A 13002-nucleotide genomic window follows, 5' to 3' on the forward strand; every position below is an offset into this window, starting at 1 on the left:
ATCGGTAAGCCCCTCCCATCGAACGCAGATGAGCCAATAGCAGTTGAGTATCAGTTGCGCTGGGACTGGAACTCGGACATCTTTAGGTGTCAGCGCCATAGAGAAACGTTGGAAAATCCGAAGCCCTCATCGGTTTGATGGTGTTTATGCTACAAAAATGCTAAAATGTTGTGCCGGAGGTACTGTAACACTGATTCCAGGGATCCTGAGAGGATTTTCTGTTTGTCATACTCTCATTAAGTTACGATTAAAGTCCCTGCTAACATACAAACCGAAATAACTAACTGTTCTCACGTCATGTAACACTGTAGGTCAAAAACACAAAGGTCTACATTTCAGTGCCTCTCAATATTAAACTGATTATATGTAAATTAATTTAATTTTAGATATGTTTAAGGTCTACATTATCTGTCCTACTAAGGAGGACTCCTATTTTGATGGGTATTATAGTCTACGGGTAGTGAAAGGGAGAGCTTGCACGCAGTTTATCGGAGTTTTGCAGATACAAATAGGCCTGTCGCGATAGTCAAACACCTACAGTGTTACATGACGATGTACATGAGAACAGTTAGTTATTTCGGTTTGTATGTTAGCAGGGACTTTAATCGTAAATTAATGAGAGTATGACAAACAGAAAATCCTCTCAGGATCCCTGGAATCAGTGTTACAGTACCTCAGGCACGACATTTTAGCATTTTTGTAGCATAAACGCCATCAAATCAATGAGAGCTTCGGATTTTCCAATGTTTCTCTATGGCGCTGACACCTAAAGATGTCCGAGTTCCGGTCCCAGCGCAACTGATACTCAACTGCTATTGGCTCATCTGCGTTCGATGGGAGGGGCTTACCGATAGGTCAATTGGGAACAACATCAACTAAAATAGCACCAAGTAAAATCACAGCGCAGGGTCAGAGCATGCTGAGGCTCACAGTGCGTATATAGTCAATAGCTACAGAGCTCCAAACTGGGTTTCCATGGCCGAGCAGCTGCATCCAAGCCTAACATCACCAAGTGCAATGCAAAGCGTCAGATGCAGTGGTGTAAAGCACGCCACCACTGGACTCTAGAGCAGTGGAGACGTGTTTTCTGGAGTGACGAATCACACTTCTCTGTCTGGCAATCCGATGGACGAGTCTGGGACTCGGCAGTTTGGGGATGGCCCCTTCCTGTTCCAACATGACTGCACACCAGTGCACAAAGCAAGGTCCATAAAGACATGAATGAGTGTGTTTGTTGTGGAGGAACTTGACTGGCCTGCACAGAGTCCTGACCTCAACCCAATAGAACACCTTTGGGATGAATTAGGGCGGAGACTGCGAGCCATGCCTTCTCGTCCAACATCAGTGCCTGACCTCACAAATGCGCTTCTAGAAGAATTGTCAAAAATTCCCATAAACACACTCCTGAACCTTGAGGAAAGCCTTCCCAGAAGAGTTGAAGCTGTTATAGCTGCAAAGGATGGGCCAACTCCATATTAAACCCTACGGATTAAGAATGGAATATCATTAAAGGTCATTTGCATGTAAAGGCAGGCGTCCCAAAACTTTTGGCAATATAGTGTAAATACGTTTTCCCAATATTTTTTTGTGTTCCAAGAGGTGCATACGTTATATTTTATATTTAATTATATATTTAAAGTAAATGTAAAAGTTTTTCAGTAAATTTCACAAATAATTACAAAGAAATGGCACATAACACATTAAATTAAACATCATTTTGAAGTAGAAAGACTGAAATAGGCCTATATTTTTTTTGTTAAACATGCTCCAATAAGCTTTGTTTTATTTACAATATTATTATTATTATTATTTTTACAGTATTTCATAAAAAGATATCTGGGAATGTGATTTTTGTCCTCTGTGTGGTCTAATGTAGAAATAACTCTGAAAGGTGTAAACGAGGTCAATCACTCTGTATGTCACCCTGAAGAAAAGAAGAGAGTGAGGGAAAGCGAGTGAGAGGAAGGGCAGGCATGTGCTGTGTTGCGGCCACCATGTCAATGTTTGCCTTTCTGGACTGACAGGTTGTCATTTTTTTGTGACAGCATCCTGCAGACTATCTGTAATGAGCTGCTGTGAAGTCCGGAACATTCTCCTGACCTTTCAGCTGCTCGCGACGTTCTGAGGTCTTCTCCTTCCACGCATCCTTGTCAAAGGGCCAAACCGCGAAACGTCAGGGGATGAATGCTGGCAGGGACATTAAAGAAAGTAAATCCAACAACAAAAACAAAGACACGGACACACTGACACCTGTCTCACCAACAACCACACTGGACACTGGTAGACAGACTCCTAGAGCTGCTCCCCCGTTGTTTAGTGGCTCCGGTTTTGGCTTTTGTTGACGTTTACTCACCTTTGGTCACCAGAATTTATTTCACAAACAAAGTGTAGCCTAGTGTTTGAAAGTCACAGAAAAAAAACCCAGAGTGTGCAGACAAAAAAAGATCCCCACCAGTTCTTAAATGACAAGAAATTCCTTGGCTCTGAGAAGTGTGACCCAACCTTGCGCCCCCACTGTTTGGCTTTCTGCTCCAGGTCTCTGGGCAAACTCCTGCTTAAAAGGCATCGCTCCTTTTTCCTTTCTTCTGTTCTTTTCTTGGTCTTCTTTCTCCTGATCATTTTGCTCTAATGACGTTTACAGATGTACTTAGACCTCCTTGTGAGTGTTTTAGACTCAGGTTATTACCACCCATGTTTCTGGCTATGCTAACAAGAATCGCATTACGCCTGGCCTGTCGGGATGGAAGAATTCAAACCAAAGTCTTTATCTAAGTGTTTAGTAAGACAGCCAGCCTGAACATTCAATATAAAACTCCCATACATGGAGTCGTAGAACTTTGTGGCTATTAAATCGTTGCAAACACACACACAGTCACATGTGTAGACACACAAACACACACACACATATATATAATAATAATAATAATAATAATAATAATATAACTACATGTTGAGTCAATTTGACTGATCGGTTTTGCTCAGCTTTGACCAGATTTTGAGAAAACAAATTCTATGAACTTTTCCATCAAAAAAATATTTTTCTCAGTTTCAACGTGGATGTGTTACTGTGTTTTATTGTTGTAGGTCAAAATTATAATTACTAAAATAATGGTAAAGTAAAAAAAGAACACAAATACAAGTAAGGAAATGTTTTAGTGAATATTTTATATAAAAATATAAAAAACACAATTGTGAGTGTACTATTGCTTTTATATAGCAGTTCAATCAACAATAAATTATTATTGAGTGAGGAAGCTTCGTTCTAAGCTAAACCACAGCAAATGGAACTGCTGCATATTGCCCAGTTACACATGTTTGTGGTGTTTTGTTCCAGAAGGAATCAGAGTTGAGTAAATGATTCAATACAGTCTCTGAATACTACATATTTAGGGTGGATGGTATGCAGATTTGTAATGCAGTGAGACACTTGTTTCATTCCTAAAAATGAATCCGTGTTTTTAAACAGTGTTTTAATCCGAGTCAGTTGAATGAATAAGTAAATTACAAGCTCAAAAAGTTATAACCAGCAGAAAGAGTCGCTGAAAACCGCCCACTGTAATGCACAGATGCACCATTAATGCATGCACAGTCGCACACCTATATAATATATATATATATATATATATATATATATATATATATATATATATATATATATATATATATATATATATATATATATATATATATATATATATATATATATATATATAAAATGCTCAGAAGTTTGGTTTTTGAAAGTCTCTAATGCTTCTAAAGGCTCAATTTATTATATAAAAAAAATACATATAGTAAAACTAATATTGTGAAATTATTGCAATTCAAAATAAGTTTTTTTTATTAAAGTATTTTAATAAAAAAGTATTTTTTTCAAATGTAATTTATTCCTGTAATGGAAGCCTGTATCCTATTTTTCCTATTTTCTGTCGGGTCGGGTTTTTCCCGCGCTGTCTGCGGATGTGACGTCACCACCGCTGCGAGAGCGAGCAGAAAATAAGAGCAGTTCTGTTTTTTGGCCACAGGTGTCAGTCGCGAGTTTAAATTTTAGAAAAACGCATATAGCCCATTTAAAGCTACACTATGTAACTTTTCCGTCCACTAGAGGTCGCCTGTTCAAAACAAAGGCGTAGTTTGATGACGCCTCGTTTGAGCGCAGAATCTTGGGACATGTGGTTTTCACCTCACAGCCGGTGGAAAACAGTCAGGATAGGACTCGGGCATAAATCATGTTCATGGATGCGATTATTAACGTTACTGTAGTCTGAAGCAGAGCAGGAGCGAGTGTTGTGGAGCTGAGCAAGGCCGCAGGAGCGATTGAAGAGCGGGACTGTTATTATGGCATAGTCGCCGGCAGGACTTTTATTATGACACGGTTGCCGGCGCCACTTCCTCTTTTCCAGTCATGAGTATATGAGGTAACGCAACTCTGTTTATCGTATTAGATATATCTAAGTGTGTTGAAAAGGAAGTTATGACGTTCGCTCGGCGGCTGCTATGACACTTGTTCACACTGCAGTGAGAGTAAAGTGTTTCACTGAATAAAACCGGAAACCGAGGGTGACGCAGATATGACGCAATCGACAGGCGACTCCCTCACACGCATAGCCCACACGTCCCGGTTCCTCGGTTAAAATAGCAATTTCTCACGATTTACAAATAGTTGGAAACATTTGGGATATTCTAAGTACTCAACTGAACAAAATATATAACACTGGCCTAGTGATTTCTGGATATTTTACTGCAAAAATCCTACATAGTTCACCTTTTAGTATTTTCCTTTTTTAAATCCAAACAGTCCAAAACTTTTTTTTTTGGCTGGACAGTGTATATGTAAGGAATAATTGACGACGGGCTGTTTAATTATTAGAAAAATAATGCACACCGGAGGTGGTAATGTGACCACGATGCAAAGCCGCATTACCACTTCTTTGATTTCTCGCCTTCCTACTCCTCTCTGTTTATTGTGCTACTTATCACTCTTATGGAGATCACCCCCCCCCTCTCTCTCTATCTCTCTCCCTCTCTCAAAACATTAATTAACATCCAATTATTAGCTGTTTTTTGTCCTATTGTTTAATATATTTATTTGCTAGGTAGTTTATTTGTGGTTTTGGTTCTTTTGCTGTTATAGGCTGTAAGGACCTTTTGAAATAACTGAAATCATTTGGTGAAGTGATATTGAACTGTAATGTTGTTAAGATCCGCAGGCGGTAGACAAATAATGTCACAATTACAATTACTTAGGACACTAAAGAGAGCTTTCTACTGACTCTGAAAAACACCAGAAGAAAGATGCCCAGGGTCTCTGATCACCTGCGTGAACATGACATAGACCTGATGCAGGGAGACATGAGGACCCAGATGTGGCCAGAGCAATAAAAAAGGAAGACAGTAAGGACAGCTGATCGTCCTTGCAGTGCCAAATCAAATGCCATATTTACACATAATAATTTTTCTGGGGGGAAAAACAGTGGAAAGTAAGAGGATGTTTCTTTTTTGCTTAGTATAAATATTTATTTATATATTTATAGTAATAAAACCTTTAAGGATTGTGAAAGGGAGAGAGAGAGAAAGATAGAGAGAGTGAGGGAGGGAAGAATGAAGTGGAAGAATGTCCAGTTGATAAGATGACTTGTGGCGATGTCATTGTGTGTATGTGTATGAGTGTTGCTCGGTCAGCTCTACAAGAGCATGGCACAGAGTCAGAGCATCTATCCAAACATGCTGACACGTGCTTTCTCTCTTTCTTTCTCACCCTCCCACTTTACAGTTCTCCTCCTCTTTTAAACCCACATCTTCTTGGGGAAAGGCTAGTAAATCCTTGCCTAATCTCAATTAATGCTGCTAACTCTAGAGTGCTGGCAACTCCAGTACATGTTTGTGCCGATCTTCTCTGTCTCAAACTCTCTTTTTTTTTTCCCCCTCTGTCTGAACTTTTCAACTCTTGAACTCTCAATGGCCTTGCTCTCCTGCTCTCTAACAACAATTGGAGTAGATTCTTCCTTTTCGGATCATTCCCGTTGGGATCTCCTCGTTTTTCACACTTGTTCATTCCTTTCTCTTCTCATTTGACAGACAGACAGACCTGCCCCCGGCCACGTCAGTCACGCTGCCCAACTTCATTTATGGCCCTGATTGACAGCTCTTACACACGCGCTCGCGCACACACACATACTGTAGATGTCTTCTCACATGAATAGTATTAGCTTTACCTCATTTTGAGCTGCTTGCCTGTCAGTCGCTATTATTTGCCTGCTGAATGTGAATAGAGGCCTCTCTCAAAGACACTCAGGCTGTGTGTGTGTGTATGTGTGTGTGCGCACCATGGCGCCACTCTGTCCTTGTGTCTCTTCAATGGCACCTTCATGTTACGTGGTGTAGCAACATATTGTCTGTCACACTTGACTTGTCTCTCCCTTTATGAGGACCTGAGAAAGTGGAGGAAAGAAATAGATGAGTGGACTGATATGATATGGTATAAATTGTATGAAGCTGTGGTATTTCAACTGCTGAAAGAAGACAGATGGGAATATATAGACTAATTCAGATCTTTTCTTTGCTTGCATGGCTTTTCTGGCTTTTTTTGAACTGAGGTTAGTTAATGGAAATGTCTAAAATATCCCTGCTTAAAAGCCAGCTGGGTAATTCCTGTTATGCAGTATCTTGAAATGTAAATTTAAGTAAGTATTTCTATAAAAGGATATAGCAGACTTTCAGAAAAAAATTCTGGTCAAGATCAATTATGGTTTTATTATTTAGACAATGGCAAGAAAATTGGACTGATGCTTAACAGGAATTTACCATCTTTTTAAATGTTGATTAACGCAGATTTCTGTAATTTTATTGGACAAGATAGCATGTTTTTGAGGGAGACAAACCAACTAATACCACAAAAATGCATTGCAAATACTTTCTAACATTTGTTGTTGTTAACAAAAATTGTCACTTCCTGGTGGATGATGTCATTAAGGACATGGCTATTGTTTAGCTCTTTGTTTAATTTTAAATTAAAACAATATTAAAAGCTGGTTTAGCTATATTTTCCTGCAGTGCTTATTTTTCAATTAATAATTTCAATTGGACTGTCTTTTGAATGTTACGATGGACTTTTTCCCACTTATTTGCTTTCTCTCTCTTCCTCCTCCTCTCTGTTTATTGGGCTACTTATCACTCTTATGGAGATCCCCCCCCCCCCCCCCCCCCCTCTCTCTCTCTCTCCCCATCATCTTCTTTCTCCTCTGTCTTATCACCCTCCCCACAGCACTCCTGGGCATCCTCCAGTATCCCATCATGCCCTTCTGTAATCTGTGACACCATTTTGTCAGCACATCTACTTGTATGTTTGACTTCCCTGTTCCCCTTTCCGTTTCTCTCTCCTAAAGTGTTTTCCATTGTTTTGTGCCTCTTTAATGTTAATGCTGATGGCCATGGCCAGGCTGTGCCCTAGAGGACTCTGATAAGAGCTGCTGCCTTTTCTGTTTTCTTTTTGTTGTACTGTATTATATTTTCACTTCAGTAGCTTCAGGTTAAGATACAGAAGAAAGAGAGAGAGGAAAAACAGAGATGGTGATGCTGAAAGTTTACACACAAGAGGTATATATATATATATATATATATATATATATATATATATATATATATATATATATATATATATATATATATATATAGTGCCTTGTGAAAGTATTTGTACCCCTTCATTTTTTTCCACATCAATCTACACTCCATATACCATAATGACAGCTAAAAACAGATTAGTGACAACTTTGCAAATGTATTCAAAAAAAACAAGCGACAAGCTTTGTACATCTGCATTTGGCGATTTACTGCCATTCTTCTCCTTAGATCGTCTAAAGCTCTGTCAGGTTGGATGGGGACCGTTGGTGGACAGCCATTTTCCACTCAAGGACATTCACAGAGTTGTCCATAAGCCACTCTTGCCTTGTCTTAGCTGTGTGCTTACTTAGTGTCATTGACCTGTTGGAAGGGTAACCTTCTGCCCAGTCCGAGGTTCTGAATGCTCTGGACCAGGGTTTTATTAAAGCTATCTATCTCTATAGTTTGCTGCAATGAGCTTTCCTTCTACGCTGACGAGTCCCCCAGTCCCTCCTGCTGAAAAACACCCCCACAGCATGATGCTGCTGCCACCACACTTTACTGTTGATATGGAACTTGGGGTCATCAGACCAGAGAATGTTCTTTCTCACAGTCTAAGAGAGTACTTTAGGAGTTTTTTTTTTTTGTGCAAATTCCAAGTGGGTTTTCATGTGTCTTTTCACTTAGGAGAGGCTTGAGTCTCCATATGATCATGGAGCTCAACAAGAGTGACCATCAGCTTCTTGGTCATCACTCTAACCAAGCAGTTTTGCAGTTTGTCTACATGCAGTTTAATTTGGCCTTATGGCTCAGTTTTTGCTTTGATATGCATTCTCAGCTGTTAGACGTTTTATTAAGAGGTCTGTGCATTTCCAACTCATACCCATTCAATTTAGTTTGAATTTGAATAAACAACGCAAATTTTGAAGCTATGTTTATAAAAAAAAAAAATTGTGTTTCTAATAAGAATCTCGATGAGAACGTTTGAGGTGTGAGCAGTTTACGCTGTAGACGTTGCTCTGTTTACTACACAGACCGTTTTTAACTCATAAATTAAAAAACCCATTTGGTGTCATCCCTGCAGCACTATGAAATAGAGATTGATTGATAGATTGATTAACCATTATTGTTGCAGTGTTCGTCATGTTGCAGGCCAATTGTTTTGTACATTGTAAGGGGCCATTCACAAAGAAAGATTTTTTTTTGCATTTTAAAAATGCAAGACACAGGGCAGTAATGAGAGAGAGAGAGAAAAAATAAGTCTAGAGACAGACACTCGACACCTTACTTGCTATCTTGTGTGTGTGAAACCTAATAACATGTACCAAAATCACAGCAAGTGTCAGGAAAAGGGTGTTATGATTTTTTTGAAAGGGGAAGAGTGAGAGGTGAAGGGTTAAGGTGAAATTAAAATGCCTGTTTGAGGGGTGTTTGGAGGGGCTGCAATTCTTCTCCTCTGGCAGTTTCCGTTGTCTATAATTTCAGCTGTCAGTCCAGGTTAGATGGGACACTTTTACTTGCGTCTTTGACTGAAGAGAGTTTAGAAGAGAGAGGGAGAGAGAGAGGGAAAGTCAAGAGAGGACATGTCTGCTTTTCCCTCACTCATCTCCTGAAATCAGCAGGTGCATCTCTCCATTATGACCCTGGGTAGGGGCATGGGGTCACCAAGGGTCAATCACTTGCTGATGATTTTCTTTCCGTCTTTTCCGCTGCAGTCAGCTAAACTGCATTGGTTATCTACACTCGCCCTGCTGCACGTGAATTCACCGGCCTGACCTTTTTAATTTCATCTGACATTTTTTATTATTCAATTTGCCCTGTATTCTCGCACGTCGCTAAGGTCCTGTTGCTTTGAAAAAAAGTTAAATGAAATAAAATAAAAAAAATGTAGAGTTGCTTGATTGCGTTAAATAAATCGAAGGTGTGGATGATAATTGACTATGAAGGGCAGAACTAAAGGTACAGTTAAAACGAGAGTGCCATAAATGAGGAATGATAAATTTAATCTCGGCCTGATTAAATAAGTGAAAAGAAGAAAAACGTCTCTTTGGGGTCGACCATTGGGCAAACAGAAAGATTGCCTGACGGACTCATCCTTTGCTCAGGTTGAATATTAATGTGAATACGTCTGTGTTAGAGAGGAAAAAGAGGGAAAGAGCACCGATAAGACTTTGATAAAGATTCGTTTTCCCAGGGATTTAATTATGTTGCCTTTTAAATCGGAGCAGGACCGGAGGGCCAGATGCTCCCTGTCCTTGTTGTAAAACATTCTCAGTACTGTTTGACTTTAAAGTTCACCTGCTTTGACAAATCTAATTTGTAATTTAGAGACTTACGGCAAGCGTACAAGTGCAACATGCTTTTCATAGGCCTCATTAACACCTGGCATTAATGTGTTTTCAGTGATTGGATTGCACTTGATCACATTAAAACCCAAATGTATATGTACCCATAGGGCTGGGTATTGACACAAATTTCACAATTCGATTCGATTTCGATTCGATTTTCGATTCTTTTCAATTCAATATCGATTATTTTGGATATGTATCAGGTATAATACATGGAAAATTTAAGCCTACTATATTGAAGGTAAAAATTAACTGATTTGTATACAAACACTTAAATGACACAATTGTTTTTTTTAAATATAATAATAAAGTTATAATAACTTTACAATTACGTAATCATAATTCTACTCCAATTCGGTTTTTTTGAAATATAAAAATGTAAAGGGTTGCTGTCATAAAAACTTGCCAGATTTATTAAATATTGAAGAACATTGACAATGAATATCCTATGTAATGTGGTGCATATAATTAGCAAAATGCTCCTCTCTAGAGTAAATTTTTTCTAGCTGACTAACGAGTTTATGGACACTGGATATGTTTTTTCTGAGGTAACTGTGACGTTACATGACATTGTTTACTTGTAAGCCGTTTTACTTAAATCTTTCTGCGGTTGACACACTGATTGAGCGATTCTATGTGACATGATACAGATTTCGGTAAGTTGGCCTGAATCTTTTAACACACTTTCAGAAGCTCATTCGTGTTTATTTCGCGCTGTTACTGGTAATAAGGCGGAAGAGAAGATCCGTTCATGTTTGCTCCGCGCTGCTGGTTCTCTTGAGCTGAGCTGCGGCAGAGCGATCTCACGCCACAGCGCCAAAACGGTATTTATGTTTGGGAATTTCGGGGGGAAAAAATAGACTAATCGATTTAAGAATCGATATTGTTTTGTAAAAGTGAGAATCGATTAAAATCGAGAAATCGATATTTTTTTACCCAAGACACATAGTGATTAGTTTCTGATCAATGAGACCTCACTCGGACTTAGTTAAGGACAGTTTAATACACCCTTGCTGTATAAAAGTATTAATTTCTTGGTACTAGACATGTGCCGGTATGGTAGGGTAGGCTAATACGATATATCACAATAATGAACATGCACGATATTGTTATCGTGGGCATTTCAAAATACCGTGAATAATTATTTATTACGAATTATTCAGATTTTTAGAATGCATTTTAAGAATACTTTACCCATCAACCGTTTAAAATGAACAACTCTTCAAAGGGGAACGGGGAACGAGTGAAGTAGACGTGCTGAATGAAAAATGCACATTCACTCTCATACAGCAGAGGGCGCTGATGGAACAGCAGAAATGTAGCCGTTTCCCTGGTAATTCTCGTAAACAAAACAGACTTGCTACTAAACAGTATTTAAATGTTTCAATTCAAACAGCCATTCAGTTTTCTGTATTTGCTACCATAGATATGTATACGTAGATGCCCCACTCGACCTCTCCAGGCACGTCGACAAGCCGCCATTTTAGAACGGTCAACACACGTCAACACTTCAGATGCTGTCAATCATCACTCGCATAAAAAACAACAGCCTCTGTAAAGCCCAGCGCGATTTAAATTCCCAAAGAAATTGGATAACCTTTCACAGGTGACAATGTGTTGGTTTGTGTTTTCATATTTTAAATAAATGTATAATAATCTATCATTTTGACTCATAATTTATCATTTTCCCTGTTCTTAAAAATGGTTTAAATTTGTGATGCCTTTAATTTAATGACGTTTTTTTAGGATGATCTTTGAGAATTTAAGCTTTCAGATAATACCTATGATGATTACTTAAAACATGGGTTGAATAAATAGGCTATATTGATGTTTATTAAACACATTACTAGCTAATTTATTACTATTTTTATAATTTATTTACTTTGATGGCTGACTGGTTGATGTTTTATGATTTCTTTCCAATGAACTTGTTTATAATGAGTTCAGGCAACATTTGAATATTCACAAAGCGCGTTCACGATTTGACCGTTCGAAAATAGCGGACAGCTAACGTATAGCTGCCCATAGAAACAGTCGCTAATGGAGCATCTACGTATACATATCTATGTTTGCTACTGTGTTCATCACATAACCAAATACTTAATACCTAAGGCTATTTATTTTCAAACTTAAACATTTTATATTTTAATCTGGACTACATGCCCTAGATATTGTTTGAATATGTTCTGATTCTTTATTGTTCAGTCACACACTTTACAGTAAGGATGCATTATTTAACATTAGTTCATTCATTTACAAACTGACAATGAAAAATACTTCTAAAATGTACATTTTAAATGTAAATTTCAGCATTTAATAACACATTATTTAAATCAAAAGTTGTAACTGTATTATTTAATGGACCTGAGCTAACACTAACAGTTGCTTTTAACTATCGTTATCAAAGAATAATAACTTCTGTAAAAATGTAGCTATTCGCTCTTTCTTGATGTTAATGCATTAACTAGTGAGACCTTATGGTAAAGTGTCACCTATTGTTCTTTATCATTCTTTTGCACTTTAATCTGTTTTAAATATTTGTTTACTTTATACATTTTTGTGTATTGCTTTATTGTACTTAAATGTTCAGTTCTTTTTGTTACAAGAAAGTACCTGTTATAGTATGACAACACTTTTTTTGCAACTTATTTCAATATTGTGATAATACCGTATACAGTGATAAAATGCTCCACCAATTAATCGCAACATGCGTACTTGGTACTGGACCCAAACATTTGAATGCTAGTGTACATCAAACACATAATGCATAACACAACAAAAAGTAGTAATAGGGCAGATCTTTATAGAAATGACCATTGTACATTATAATACTAGAGCTGCATGATTAATCATTAAAAGATCACAATCTGGACGATAAATTGGCCAAGAAATTATTGCGATAAACGATAATATTGTAGTTCTGAGACCATTTTCATCTAAAATAATGATAATGGCATAATAATGCAGGTACACCTTTTCAAAGATCAATAAACTTTTATTTCTAAAGACTATATAACACTGAAAACGGAAAGCATTTTAAATATCCACAATAAATGAA

General features: G+C 37.9%; 1 protein-coding gene across 1 annotated transcript in view; it reads left to right on the forward strand.

Moving 5' to 3' along the window:
• Positions 1 to 13002, forward strand: part of wdpcp (WD repeat containing planar cell polarity effector) — a 76767-nt gene that overhangs the window by 9544 nt on the left and 54221 nt on the right. The window lies entirely within an intron of this gene.

This window comes from Gobio gobio, assembly GCF_949357685.1.
Source record: "Gobio gobio genome assembly, chromosome: 13".
In the NCBI taxonomy this organism is placed as follows: Eukaryota; Metazoa; Chordata; class Actinopteri; order Cypriniformes; family Gobionidae; genus Gobio; species Gobio gobio.